The following is a 15,555-nucleotide window of genomic DNA, read 5'->3' as shown; positions in this document are numbered from 1 at the left end:
TAGTTTACTTTTATAAACCATTTGAAAGTGGTGCATACATCATGCCCCTTTTTGCCCTTCATACTTAAACATGTATTTCTTAAAAACAAAGAAATTAACCTACATAATCAGAGTATGGTTACAAAATTCAGGAAATTTAACATTGATACTATACTTTTATCTAGTGTACTTTATAGCACATTTTTCCTCTAATGCAGGATCTAGCCCAGGATCACATATAGAATCAGCTGTCATTACTCTTTAGTTTCTTTCAATCCGGAACATTTCCTTAGGCTTTCTTTGTCTTTCACAACATGGACGTCTTGGAAGAATACAGAATATTACAGAGGGTTACTCAAGTGGGGTTGCCCTGCTAATATTTCCATCTGGGTCAATTAAGCATCTCTGACTTGAATACCATCTAGGTGATGTTTGTTGTTCTCAGGGTAGTAGGTCTAAAGGCACAAGATATCCACCTGCCACTAATTAGTGTAGTTAATTTTGATCACCAGGTCACAGTGCTGTCCAGTTTCTGCACAGCACAGCTGCAACATAAGGAATGTGTGAGGAAACAAATGAGACCATGCAAATATCTTTTCCTTCTCAAGCCTTCCTCCCTAGGCTTAACACTCATATTTTTGTTTGAATCAATCTTTTTAAAATAATGGTTTCCAAATAATTTTTCAACTTCACCGCTTCCTCCACATTTTGACTTTATTCCTATATATTGTATGAGAAATAGATTTATGCTTTTTCATGTATTCATTTGTCTTAACACCATTTATTTTAAAAGCTCATCTTTGCACAAGTGATTTAATACATCACCTTTGCAGACAGTTAATTTCCACACGAAGTTGGTTCTATTTCTGGAACCTGCATTCCAGTGGTCTACTTATGCACCTGTACCACACACATTTAATTATATATCTTGATTTTCAATGTCTTCCTAGCTATTCCTGCAAGTTATTTTTAATGAACTTTAGTATCAACACATTTAGCTGTAGGAAAAAAAAATCTTCTTGGTATATTTTTTGAGATCACATTAAATTGATGTCATCTTACAGAGAACTGACATCTTAATGATGTTGAGACATGCTAACCAAGGACAAAAGATGTCTTTCCATTTATTCCAGCATACTTTTGAATTTTTCAGGAGTGTTTCATAGAGGTTGTGAATATTTGTTAAGTCTACTCTTACATAAATTACCTTTTTGTCACTGTTGCAAATGGAATTTTTCTCTTCCATTATGTCTTCTAACTAGTTATTATTGTTGTACATATCCACTATTGATTTTTGCATATTGATTTTATGTCTTGCTACTATTCTGAATTCCTTTATTATTTGAGTCTGATTTACCTTGATTCTCTAGAATTTTGAAGGTATACTATTATGTCATCTGCAGATAAAGGGTATGTGGAGAAATTCAGATTCATCTGGTCACCAATACCTTCCAGACCCAGAAAACACACACACACACACACACACACACACACACACACACACACACACACACTTATTTCCTTGAGAAAAAATAGTTCTGAAAAGAAAGGCAAATGATAGTGCTGTTAATAGAATTTTAAGGTTAAGAAAATGATGGCTCATAAGTACAATATGGCCCATTATACAATATAGAATTCTGGAATAAATTAGAGAATGTCTAGTTCAGCAGTACTCATAGCTGTAAGGTGAATATATCCATGATATATCTATGGAGAAATAGGAAGAAAGCAATTCATGACGTTTTGGCTAGTGTTACAGCCAGTGGGAAATATTACCCATCAAGTAAGAGATAAAACTATAAGTTGTTTGAGGAGCTTCACCAACGCATTTACCGCCAAGTGCCTCACAGAAATGTTTGTATAGTTTTCTTACTTACTGACCAAACTGCATGTCTATCAAACCACTCATCAAACCACTCATCCTCACATCATTAGTCAACCCAACTATCCACTTTTACAGAGTTTGGTAGCAGTTTATAATGTAAGAACTCTAACAGTCTAAAGAAAATGCACACATGGTTCAATATCTTTTCTTGCACTTTACGTCAGAAAATTTATACTTCATTGATATTTATGATTTGAGAGACTCTCGAAAAATCTCAGGATAGAGCCCTTAAATGTCAATCATCCATTTTTTTCACCTTATATCTACTATTTTTAAGCTTCACAGAAAAACCTTATTCCTGGTATATTAGAACTTCGGATGACCTGTTTTATCTTTACCGTTTTCATATATTTCATGGGCTTTGATTACAATCTCCTTAAGCCTTTTTATTTTCCCCAAAGTGGAAATTTCTCCTTCAGAGACCTTTTGCAGACAGTAATAAGATGAAATTAGAAAGGGCCAGAGCTAAGGTACTTAAAAAATTAAAGGATAATCTATCAGAGAGAAAAATATAAAGAGATATATAAAGGAAAAATGAGGAAGAGAACTGAAATGACAAGATTAGGAAAGAAAGATTTTTAAATTGAAGGAGAGGGGTCCCCCTGCTTCTTTCTTAGTCACATGGAGGATCTCCTTCACTTCTTCCTCATTCCTAGAAATACAGTGCTGTTCTCATGTGGGTGCTTCACTAATTACTTTCCCAAAATACTGACTGAGAGAACAATTACTCACACGTTGCTGAAGACAACTCTGGAAACTTAACCTCTGGAGAGAAGGTTTCTTGCCAACATGCCTTACACCATCTGTTCTGCCTGTGGTCACATTATTTACATCCCTATCCAGCGTGCAAAAGGCCATTTCTGGCTATTTGACTGATGTATCTGCGACACTCCCATCACTCCCATCGAAATGCATTTGATAGTGTAACCCTCTCAGTTCATTACAACCTGTCACTGAAAATGGATGGCCTCTTTGCTACAAAATACATGTTCAATTCATTAGCATAAGAGTAACAGCAACAGCTGATGTCAAACCATCTTAGGACGTGAGAGACAGCATGGAAGTGGGATGGATGGCTGAGGAAGAAGGTGGAATAAACTAAGCAGGTTCTTAAACAAATAAGTTCCTTTTAGGAAATCTGATGAGTAGCAATATGATGGTTTCAGACGTTTCTGAAACAAAAATGACATCTTACTCTGGTTAAGGACTCACTCACTCCCTGATCAATCTTTGTACATTATTCTCACCCATTCTGATCTGTTCTAAAACCCAAAGTGCAGATGGCCAGTCTCTTACACTTATGTACCAAGACTTTTCATCTTTCTGCTTTCTCATTTCCTACCAGGACACCAGCTCCTTGATGTCATGAAGTGCTCTAGTCTCCTTAAATTTCTCTCCCAAGCTATTATCTTTTTTGGCATTGAACTTGCTTCTAACACTATCTAGCTAAACTATAATAAAATTGTTTTGTGGTAATGAATTTATTTTACAATTACCTTTTGTTTATGATGCTGAAAGTGATACTGAATTTATATTTAGAATAATGACACACATTTTCTAAACAAATTTATTAAGGTGAAAAAGAATAATTATAAAGAAAAATAGTAAATAATATCTAGGTGTTATGTGGATATGGAAAATGTTGTGAAGATTGTACTCAATGACAGAAATTTTGAGAACACCTGTCAGAGTAGAGTAACAGAACAGAGTAACACCTGTTACCCGTGTTAGTAAACCTGATTTCTAGTCCAAGCTCTGTCATTTGCTGCCTGGAAGATATCAGAAAAGTCATGTAACTTCCATGTACTTCATTTGCTTCACCAGGAAAAGGAGGAATTTGACCTTCAATGATCTTTCAGTAAATAATAATAGCCACTGTTATATGAATACTTTTATGGGTCAGGCTGTGTAAAGCACACTACATAGGAACTCTCATTTGAGTTAACCCTCACGACAACCTGGCAAAAGAGACGCTGTCACTCTCATTTTAGAGATTGGAAAACAGACTCAGAGAGGTGAAGTAACATGCCCCAGACTGCACAGCTTGGACTCAGCTCAGATTGGTCTGACTCCTAAGTTGTGTTTCCACCTCCTAAGGGTAGCTCACATCTCGGATCTTATTGCAATACTAATGGCAATTACCATCCTGCAAAATCTCTCTAAGGGACTCAATTCTAAGATTCCTGGAGCTCTATTAACAGAAAAAAAAATTACAAAGGGCAGCATAATTTTACATTATTTTTTAAAAACAAATTCTAGGATTAAAAAAGTAACATTTATGGTATAAAATGCAGGAAGTACAGAAAAGTATAAAGAAGAAACAAAACATCACTTCTAATTCGACTACTCATAAATTACTATTTGGCTATATTTCCTCCCTGTCCTTGTCCCATGAATGTATGTTCAACTGCCCTCCAGTCCCAGGAGCAGTGGGTCCTCAGAAAAGGATGAAGACAATGTTAACTGATACCTTCAGTCTTCCTCCTCTCCCCTCTGCCCCTTTAGCTAACAGACAAATAACAAGGGTACAGTTTCTTGAGCACCTACTATATCAAGGCATATTGCTAGATCATTTCATTCTCATGACATCTTTATGAGACAAATACAGGGGTTTTTTTATTATTACTGCTATACAGATTTTATAGAGAATGTGGCTTAAAAGGTAAAGCAATCACCTTGCCCAAGGTCCTAGAATCTCTAGTGAGCTCTGCTTGCATGGCAATAACTCATTTTAGGGTAAGCACTTACAGTCCCTTAAAAGCACCCCCAGTATTGCATATACTGTGTTGAAATGTCCAAACTCAAGTAATCCAGAGCCTTGGCAAAAGTTTTCTCCTAACACTTACCAGAGAATACTAAGGCCCTCCAGTATCAATTGAATCCTAGGAATAACCCTGGACAACTAGAGATTCCCATGTTAGATGAGGAAACTAAACTCTAAAAGTGATGTCGGATTAGCTTTACATAAGAAAGACCTAGAAAAATTTATATAGCAGAATAGGAAAATTACATCAAGAAAAGGGGTCCCAAGGAAATGTCCAGAATATGGTTCCAGTTTTGTTGTCATGAAGAATATGACATCTTAATTTGTTTTTGTTTTTCTACAGCTGTAAAATATCACTAATAAAATACAAAGGTGTGTCACTTCATTTAAATTGGCCCTCTATCTACAAGTAGACTGAACCAAAACATAGACACAGAAAATTCATCACTGTGCAGTGATGGTTGATAAACTCTTCAGTATGGATAGATGCTGTAACACTACATTTGATTACACTGAAGTCTACTGTCAGAAACAATGCATTAAGACATGTTCAGTCAGTCCAGCACATGTGGACAGCAGGTTTCTAGGACAACCAATATAAACTACCAAACATTCTAAAAGTTAAGTCATTAAAGTTTTAAAGAAAAAATGTTTTATATATATAATTTTATATATCTCATTCTCAACATTAGGCTTTTTAACTGCATGTAATACGAATTAGTCTAGTCACTTATTCCAGTGTTGAATTCATGTTGGGTTTTGACATATTTTGAAACTGAGGAAGAAAATAGATTTTTATCAATATCCTGGTAAGTAGTTTGACGCTTGCCTGATTCTATAGATGAATAAATTATTTAAGATTAGTTGTCTCTGAAAAATGAAAAGTTACTCTGAACATTTCATTAGATGGTACATGTGAAAGTAATTAAATTTACTTTAAAGCCATTCAATGAATGATTTAAAAGAAACCTTCCAACATCTTCCAATCTAAGTGTTATGCGGAGAGGCTGATAAATCAATGGTCATTGTGCAAAGATTTTCTGTCAAGCATCTCTCTTAAATAAGAGACTTCTATTTATTTTTTTAATGAGTCCAGAGAAATGTGCTCAATATCCAACACCCAGGTAAAGTTCCTAACCCAGCACTGCTTTCTGAAAAGGAAAAATATTTATCTCTAAGATTTAACTGTGGAAAAAATGTGGTCAGACACATAACTATTGCAAGCTATTTTTTTTTCCAAACTTCCCCATCAGATCTCAATGTGATTGGAAGGTGGTTTTAACTTCTCAACAGTCTGATTGCCGTTAAACCAACTGGATTGTCTGTCAGATCCTGAAAGCTGTCACCTAACAGCACAGAGCCGTCATCACTCAAGGATTTCAACTTTCCAAGTCTCATCAAGGTACCTGAACAAATCCTAAGAGGGGAAGAAAGCCTACGAGTGCACATTTTAAGAGTCAAGTAAATTCTTTAAATGCTATGTCACAATAGAGATGTTTTAAACTATGTGAGTTAGGAACCAAGAGTATTTGGACCCAACTAAAGTTTCAGTGTCAAAGAAATGTATGCTTTTTAATTCAAATTACACTACCCGTCCAGTTGCCTATCTAATTGAAATTCTGGATTTAATTTCAGGCTGAGATTGACTGTCCTGGTGTATCATCACTTAGTAAAGCATTTCATGGTCTGACCTCCCCATGAACAAATGCTTGACTTGGGGAAGATGTGCAGTAAAACAGCTAAGAATGTGTGTTCTGTGACAGGTTCAGATCCTCTGTACCATTACACCCCATGGGACCTTGGGCAATTTATTCAACCCTCTTATGTTTCTTTTTTAAGTCTCCGACCATGGGTTTGTGAAATAGCAATTTTAGAAATCCACTTTATAAGGTGGTTTTGAGGATTATGAGATTAAATACACAATATAAATGTTAATTTTTAGCATTAAATTGCATTGACTTATGAAAGTTTAACTGAATGTTGGAAACCATAATACTCACGGTCTAATCCTACTTCCATTTACTGTCTATACGACCTTAGGCAAAACGCATCATATCTGTAAGTATATTTTCTCATCTCTAAAATGAGAATAATAGTATCCGTCTTGTCTGTATCTCAAGAGTGTTGTGAGAGTCAAATGAAAAATATATATATATGAAAGTGCTCTATAGATAATAAGATAAACTACAAAATTTTTTTAACATGAAACCTAAGAATAAAGTCTTAAAATATAAATCAAGTAACCAAATGGAAGGGAGAACAGTTTCAGGGGCCTCTCCTCTCCAGACTTTTCTCTCAACCATGCCAAAAGGTGGGTCACTTCAGAAGCTTTTCAAAACATTATCTCAGAGCATGAAGCCAAGGAATCTTCATTTACTGCTCCTTGTTACAGACAAGAATAAATTTTAACCAAATTATAACCTAAAGAAAAGGCAGACACAGCATATTTATGTCCTAATAACTAGACACACATCTCCTTGAACCACAAGCTTCAGAGAAGTTGTTCTGACCTGTACTCTTCCTCAGAGACATAAACAAATCATGTTTCTCCTGATCTGATTCTGTACCTTTCCTAGTGACCAAAATCGTTCTTAAGAAGGGAAGTGAACAGTAATGACAAGAGAAGAGGATGTTAGACATACCTGAAATGTAATGGAATGTGAGGAAAGAAAAACAATGATTTCATCCTGTTAAAAAAATGAAGTCAGAGTACCTTACAGAGTGCATAATCCACAAAATGTTAAATCAGTGAGGGAAGGAAAACAAAGAAAATGATCACACTGCCTCAGGCAGGGCAGAATGGTAGAGTGGTTCAAAGTAGTGGTTTTGGAGTCAACTCCATTAGAATTTATATTAAGATCCACTTCTTACTGGAATAGATTCAACCTCACCAGTTCTCAATCTCTTGATGTATTCTCTACATCAAGGAAAATACCGCTAAAATATCAGAGTGGCTATGAGGATTACATCAGATATGACATTATGTTTACACTTAACCCAGTGCCAGGAACACATTGGGTGCCCATTATACTGATGCTCTTACAACTAAGATGAGGATGATAATAAATCAGGAAAAGGTTTAGTCCCTGCATTAGTTTCCCAGGCTGCCGTAACAAATTGTCACAAACTGTGTGGCTTAAAATAACAGAAATTTATTACTTGACAGTTCTGGAAGTTAGAATTCTGAAATCAATAAGTCCATGTTCTTTCTGAAGGCTCTAGGGGGAGAATCTGTTCCTTGCCTTCCTCTTTGCTTCTGCGGTTCCCAGCCATCCCTGCTGCTCCTTGGCTTGTGGACATATCACTCCAATCTCTGCCTGTCATCACAGGGCATTCTCTCTGTGTGTTTTTCTCTGTGAGTCTTCCCTTCATATAAGGACACCAATCACTTTGGGTTAAGAGTCCCTCCTACTCCATCCAGTATGGCATCATCTTTTTTATTATTATTTATTTTTTTTTTTTTGCAGTACGCGGGCCTCTCACTGTTGTGGCCTCTCCCGCTGCGGAGCACAGGCTCCAGACGCACAGTCTCAGCGGCCATGGCTCTGAGGTGGCATGTTTTAACAAGCAAGAAAACTTTCGAGGCTTGTCTCAGGCAGCTACAAGATGAATAGATCTCCCAACCCACCGGCCAGGATCTTAAGAGTTCATATGTCTCTCTCTCTCTCTGTGTCTCGCTATCTCTCTCAGGATACTCACCTTTAGAACCTAGCCACCATGTTGTAAGAAAGCCCCAAAGGGTCCATATAGAGAAATACATGGAATGCCCCACGCAGAGAGAAACTGGAGTCCCAAGTCAACAGCCAGCATCAAAGGCCATAAATATGTCAAATTTTTCTGATCCACAAAATCTGTGAGTGTAATAAATGGTTGTTTATGCCACTAAATTTTCCTGTAATTTATCATGCAGCAATATTATCAGGAATATGTGCCACATTATATCTTTTCTCTAGGAATTAACTTCCTTTTCCTGGAACATTTTCAATTTCCTAACATCTGAAATCAGACGTTACCAACATCAGTCTTTTTCATCAAGATCTATTCAAGTTATTAATTACAATTTATATATTACTTCTTCTGGTCTTTTTTCATCCCTCAGACTATAGTGTTTCTTACTATAGCTTACTCCTATCTACTCCACTCTTCCTTTATCAAAGGGCTCTTCAAACTTAATGTGAATAACTGTCAGCCTTCATTGGAATTTAAGATCAATGAGGGTAGAATATCTGTCTTGTCCATCATTTTGCCCTCATGTGCATAGTAAATTATGCAAACGTGTGTTATGTGCTGAATCAGTATTTTCTGTCTGAATATATAAGTAACACAAGGCAAAAAATGAAAAAATTATTAAACAGAAATAGTTTAATTAAATTGATGATTCCCCCCAATTCAATGGATTTATAAATTGACTTGGAAAAGAAACCTTGAAATTAAAAATATTTATAATTTTTCCAGCCCAAGCCTTCAAGTGAAGATTGTTTCTTAGATTTTGTTAAATTGGTAGAGTTAAAAATTGTGAAAATAGAAAAAGGGTTCCATTGTTTAACATGAAACTTGCTGTATATGCCTGTAATTAGATCTGTGGTTTGGGGAAAATTGAATGCTAGAGAGGGTAGGGAAATTAGGGTAGAGAAATTATACCTACTCTGGTATAAATGGAAATGTTTCGAGATTGGTGTTAGCAGTTGTTTTTTATTATATGCAATGTAGTTCCTACTTTCATTTTCCTGCAAATAAAGCTGCCAGGATGTTTGGCCATTTAAGTGGTGGGGGGTGGTGGTGGGCGGGGAAGAGTTTCTATAGAGGCCTTAACTGGTTTCAATGGAGTAAACCATCCAGATGGTCTCAACAACACTTCGCTCTCTCGAGCCTCTTCCTTGAAACGACTGGATGGAGCCTACATTCCAAGGACGGAGACAGAGTGAGGAGCCTCTGATTGCCCTGGTCCAGCTTTTGGGTCAACCAACAGTCACATCCTCTCAACGACCTCCTCCAACACTCTTGCAGAAAAAAACTGTCAGGGATCACTAATGCTATCTTTAAATGTAGCCCTCTACGGCCATAGAGGGCAGGAAAAAGAGCACAACTTTTGGATTTGATTCTTAATTTGACACTATTACTGCTCTGACCTTAGGCAAACTATTAAGCCTTTCTTAGCCACAATTTCCTCATAAAAATGGAGATAATAATATACACAGTCATCATCTAAAACATATAAGTACTAGATAAATGGTAGGAGAGGGAATTGTTTTCAAGTAATTCTGACATCATCATGAAAAGACATTTACTTGGTAGAGAAATCGGTACTGAGAAAATTTCTAAGAGACAAAGCTCATTTTCTAATTCTGCTTTTTGTAAAAAGAGAATAAAGGCAGGAGCATATCTCTGACTCTTAACATTTCCCAACAAGTAAAATTCCTTTTAAGAACACATTCAAACAGCATGAATACATGGGCTTTACTTTTTTTCTCCAGTCCTTGAATAACAATTTGGTTGCGTAAAATAACTGTGATCAGTTTGAATGAAACCAGAAATAGAACAATACAGTTAATCCTTACTCTCTGTATAGGATAATGGAAGTCTGCTAACTTCTGAAAGAGTGCAGAGAAACATTTGTGCATAATGCCTATTAGAGGAAATTAAATGTATTTCAGCAAAGCACACACAAAAAAGGTTACTATCTCTCTAAATTGTTTAGATTTTTCTAAGAGATTACAGTGGTTTACCATTTTTTGAAGTTCTGTAATTTAAAAGGATAGAGTTTGTTAAACAAATATTGTTTTCTCCTCTTTTATTCCTTCTCTTCACACAGGTCACTTCCCATCCCTAGCAAAATTCATCCTGAAAACCTAGTATATGTCTTTCCATATTGTTATCAAAGACCATAAAGTCATATCCACACATATGTATGTACACACATGCATATTTATATGCCCCCAATTATATCATATAATTTCATACAATGATGAAACTCTCCTACCTGGAAATCATGTGTGTCCCCAATTTTTTTTTAAATTTTTATCAACCTAATTCATGCACATAGGAAAAAAAGATTATATAGCACTGAATTTAAAAAGAAAAACAGTATTTATTGTCCCATCCTTCCCTAATCACCAAGTGTGCTGGCCAAAAGCTAGACCCCCTGTTTTTAACAATGTACTCTCTACTCTCCCCAGCTTCCAAATCCCAAACCTCTCTAAACTGGGGAGGGAAAATTTTTATTTCTTTAAAAAAATGTATTTTCCTGTGTACATTTCAGGGTGTGACTTTCTCCACCCTTCTCCATCAATCATCTTCCTCTATCTTATTCTGTCTAAAAAAAAAAAAAATGTTCAAATGTCTATTCCCACTGATGTCTGTTCTATTTGTCCTTGTATTTTTTTCACCCACTTACTATCATGTTAGTGAGGGCTGGAAAAAGTAAAAGGAGACAAACACATTGACAAATCCACCTTCTTAAACCATAAGGTCACCCATGACTTTTATAAGAGTAATTAATAGCGAAATAAACCAGAAGCAAGGGGAGGCAAAAACCATATGCCCACACTATTCACTGAATAAATGTTGTATACAGGCCCACCATCCACAATATCTCTTTTGATCATCATGTGATCAAAGAATATGTGATACAACCTATTATTTATATTTTAAGATGAGGAAACTGAGGCTACTTAGGACCAGTCAGTAAAATTCCCTAGACTAACACAAATGGTAAATGGTGACCAAAATTTCTATTTAGGTCTTTCAGGCCCCAAATTTGATCCATGTCCCACTAAATCGCACAGCCTCTTTTTTCCTCAGGTATATCCTGAAGTCATTGTTAAATTTAATCCATCATTTGTCTCACTTTTCAGTGCTTTAAAATGATACCTGAAATTTTTAAGTATAACCATGAGACACTGAGTAAGCCACACTGTTAAAAATATAACAAGATAATATAGAATAAAACAACCCCTAGAAACCTATTTTAACAACTTTCCTTATACCTGGAAAGAAAAATAAGGCTGAATGATTTGCAGCAGAAAGTCTGAAACTAGCATTATCAATTTAATCTTTCATTATAACAAGAGAACTCAATTAACCACAACATTTAACTGACCAAGAGTTCTGACAATAAAGATTTAGCCATAATTTTGTAGTTTGTAATTCTTTAGAATATGATTGAACTATCCAGAGGCATTCAAGTGAAAAAAATGACTATAACTGAGATAAAGCAGGAACAAGAATATAATTTAAGTTTAATAAGTCATCTCAGAAGGCTTTTTTATTTTTCCCTCAGCTGCCATGCTAACATGAAAAGTATCAAAATCAGGTGTGATGATTCCTATTGCGGCTAGAATTATTATAGAATAATACAATAATGTGATTCGATGCTGATACCTGTCTCTATTTGCCAGCGAATTCTGTAGTCGTTTGAATCTATTCTCCCTTTTGAGTAATTCATAAAGCAAAGGCTTTAGACCGCCATCATAACATCTGGCTAGAACGATTCCTGACACACAGTAGGCGCTCAATAAATGTTTATGGACGAATGAATGATTCTTACAACATATACTGCCAGAGAACTAATGTATTTTTCAAAACTCCATAGATACATAGACCCTCAAGTCAATTATTATTTAATCTTAACAGACTCTGTGACTGGGAATAACAAGATTACAAGCTAGAAAAGATAATGAGAGAAGAAAAGAATTGGGTGTGATGGATATATTTTAGAACTCATCAAACTGGGACTCTTCACCTTCTACCCTAGGGCAGATCACAGTTCTTACACACTCATGAAAGCTAATCTTAAGGGCAGCAAAGGGGAAACATGCTACAAATTTGAACCTGAGCTGAACATCAGTGTTTTATATATTCTACTTTTACAGGTGAGGTTCTCAGAGGACTAGGAATAGTCTAGACCAGGCTGGTACCTCTTGACAAACCTATGATGTAAGTAACAATTATTACTTTCTCCATTTTACAAATAAAGAAGCTGAGCCAGTCATGTACCACAATGTTCACTGCAGCTCTACTTACAATAGCCAGGACATGGAAGCAACCTAAGTGTCCATCAACAGATGAATGCATAAAGAAGATGCAGCACATATATACAATGGAATATGACTCAGCCATAAAAAGAAACGAAATTGAGTTATTTGTAGTGAGGTGGATGGACCTAGAGTCTGTCATACAGACTGAAGTAAGTCAGAAAGAGAAAAACAAATACCATATGCTAACACATATATATGGAATCTAAGAAAAGAAAAAAGAAAAGGTCATGAAGTACCTAGGGGTAAGACGGGAATAAAGACAGACCTACTAGAGAATGGACTTGAGGATATGGGGAGGGGAAAGGGTAAGCTGTGACAAAGTGAGAGAGTGGCAGGGACATATATACACTACCAAACGTAAAATAGATAGCTAGTGGGAAGCAGCCGCATAGCACAGGGAGATCAGCTCGGTGCTTTGTGACCACCTAGAGGGGTGGGATAGGGAGGGAGGGAGGGAGATGCAAGAGGGAAGTGATATGGGAACATATGTATATGTACAACTGATTCACTTTGTTATAAAGCAGAAACTAACACACCATTGTAAAGCAATTATACTCCAATAAAGATGTTAAAAAAAAAAAAAAAGAAGCTGAGCCATGGAGAGGCTAAGCAGCTAGCGGGCACTGAGATAGGGTGTGAGGAAAGCTGAAGAGCTCCAAATTACCTTTGCCAAGACCTCCCAAGCTCCCTGCCTCAAACTCACCAATCAACAACCTCAGTGAGAAGCTACAGCTAATCCAGGTCTTTAGTTTTTTGCCAACTCACCCACAGTGTTCAGAGCCACCACCAAACACCCTTTGCCCAATCCTCACACCTCTGGCATTTTCAAAGAAAGTCGTTGTTTGTAGTGCAAATTTAGCCAATTTGTGCTCCTTAAAGTATACCAGCGGCAAAGTGTAATTTCTTTCTTTCTTTCTTTTAAGTGAAGAAATCTAAACTCATTTTTTCGCAACGTATTTTAAAATGTGAATTTTAAAAAGACTTAGCAAACATTAATAGAGTATCTTCTATGTTTGACTCAGCAACTTATTTTTAAATGTGACATTTTTAATAGGTTTAACAAATACTTATGTAGTACAGTCTCTGACTTAGGATGGTTCGACTTACGATTTTTCGACTTTACGACAGTGTGAAGGTGAGACACGCTGGGACCCGGGCCCTGGGATCCTTGGCTGCAGTGCTTGCAGGACTGGACAAACGTCTCCTCCAGCAACAGAATATAAAGAAACTATAAAGGAGTAAAAATAACTGCATGCAGAGGCAGCTGGGGCAAATTATAAGTAACAAGATAGAAAAAGACCAAAAACCCAGCAGCCGCTTCTGAGGTGCCGGAAGCAAAAGCAAGGTGCATACTGCGCATGATCCCTGCGCACGCCATCAAGGGGCTGGGCCGACTGCCTTAGCCACACCTCCAGCCTGGACGCGCCCACAACCTCACGCCATTTAAGGGACCAGCTCACCCCCTCTTAAGGAGCGAGCAAGGAAGCCCGTTACTTGTTTTCGCTCCCTCGTCCTGCAGCACCAGTGCCAATAAAGCCTTGCCTGAATGTCTTGTCTGGCCTCATCAACTTTTATTGATTAAAGAGTCCAAGAACCCAAGTAGGTAATAAAAGCAATACACATTTAGTAGAAACCGTACTTGGAATTTTGAATTTTGATCTCCCAGGCCAGAGAGATGTAGCACGATACTCTCTCATGATGCAGGGCAGCAGCAACAAGCCACAGCTCCTAGGCAGCCACGTGATCGTGGGAGTAAACAACAGATACACTTATAACCAACTATTCTGTACCCAGACAACCATTCTGTTTTTCCCTTTCAGTAAAATATTCAATAGATTGCATGAGATATTCAACACTTTATTATAAAATAGGCTCTGTGTTAGATGATTTTGCCCAACTGTAGGCTAATGTAAATGTTCTGAGCACATTTAAGGTGGGCTCGGCTAATCTCTGATATTCAGTAGGTTGGGTGTATTAAATGCATTTTCGACCTAGGACATTTTCAACTTACCTTGGGTTTATCTGGATGTAACTCCATCTTAAGTCGAGGAAGATGTGTGCTCTAAATGCACCAGACACAGTATAAATATTTACTCATTTAATCCTCCTAACAACTAAAGGCAGCAGATAAATTATTCCTTATTTTACAGATGAGTAAACAGAGTATCAGAGAGGCAAAGTAACTTACTCAAGGTCACACAGCTAGTGAATAGGAGAAGCAGGATTCAAATCCAGGCCACCTGGTCACAGAGACTGTGCATGATTATAGGAAGGAAGGAAATGGAGAGGCTCTGCTGGGAGAAATAACCACGGTTTCAAAGCCTTTGTAGGAAAATCAACAAGACTCAGTGATATTAACGTATTCAAGCATCAAAGCCAAAGGAGTCCCCATTCATTTCTGAAAAACTCAACTCCAGAGTTCTATGGCTTCCCTTAGACCTCAATTATTTGCAATTATTGGTTGAAGAACACATATGCAGAAATACTAGTGGGAAATAAGAATGTCTTGATATTTAGACATAATGTGCCAAATAAACTTAAGCCTTATATGTATATGCATAATTTATTTCCAGGTTAGATGGAAAATAAACTAGTTATGATGTATACAAATAGCCAAATAGATAAGGCATCTACTTGTAGTAAAAATTGTATTTATTCCTGATCTCCTTACAATCATTTGGTGCATGCAAGATAGCAAATGTTCAATCTGGAGAAGGAAGGAGTCTCGGTTGTGTGTTTTACTGACCACTCAATGCCAGCATGTCCCCCTGTGCTGGGGGAGGGCATTCAGTGATGACTGGCACCATGACAGCTCCAACAACTGGGGCTTCCCCTCATAGTCTTATCTCCACACGTTACAAAGATCAAACTAACAAATTATAAATGAGTAT

General features: G+C 36.9%; 1 long non-coding RNA gene across 2 annotated transcripts in view; it reads right to left on the bottom strand.

Annotated features, from left to right (window-relative positions):
* Positions 1–13,984, bottom strand: part of LOC307176876 — a 166,578-nt gene extending 152,594 nt beyond the window's left edge. For both annotated transcript variants that reach the window (XR_013824924.1, XR_013824925.1), the window contains exon 1: positions 13,772–13,984. This is a non-coding gene — a long non-coding RNA (uncharacterized lncRNA). The remainder of the gene's footprint in view (positions 1–13,771) is intronic.
* Between the last annotated feature and the right edge of the window lie 1,571 nt (positions 13,985–15,555).

Source organism: Stenella coeruleoalba, assembly GCF_951394435.1.
Source record: "Stenella coeruleoalba genome assembly, chromosome: 18".
NCBI lineage: Eukaryota > Metazoa > Chordata > Mammalia > Artiodactyla > Delphinidae > Stenella > Stenella coeruleoalba.
This window is presented reverse-complemented; position numbering and strand designations above follow the sequence as displayed.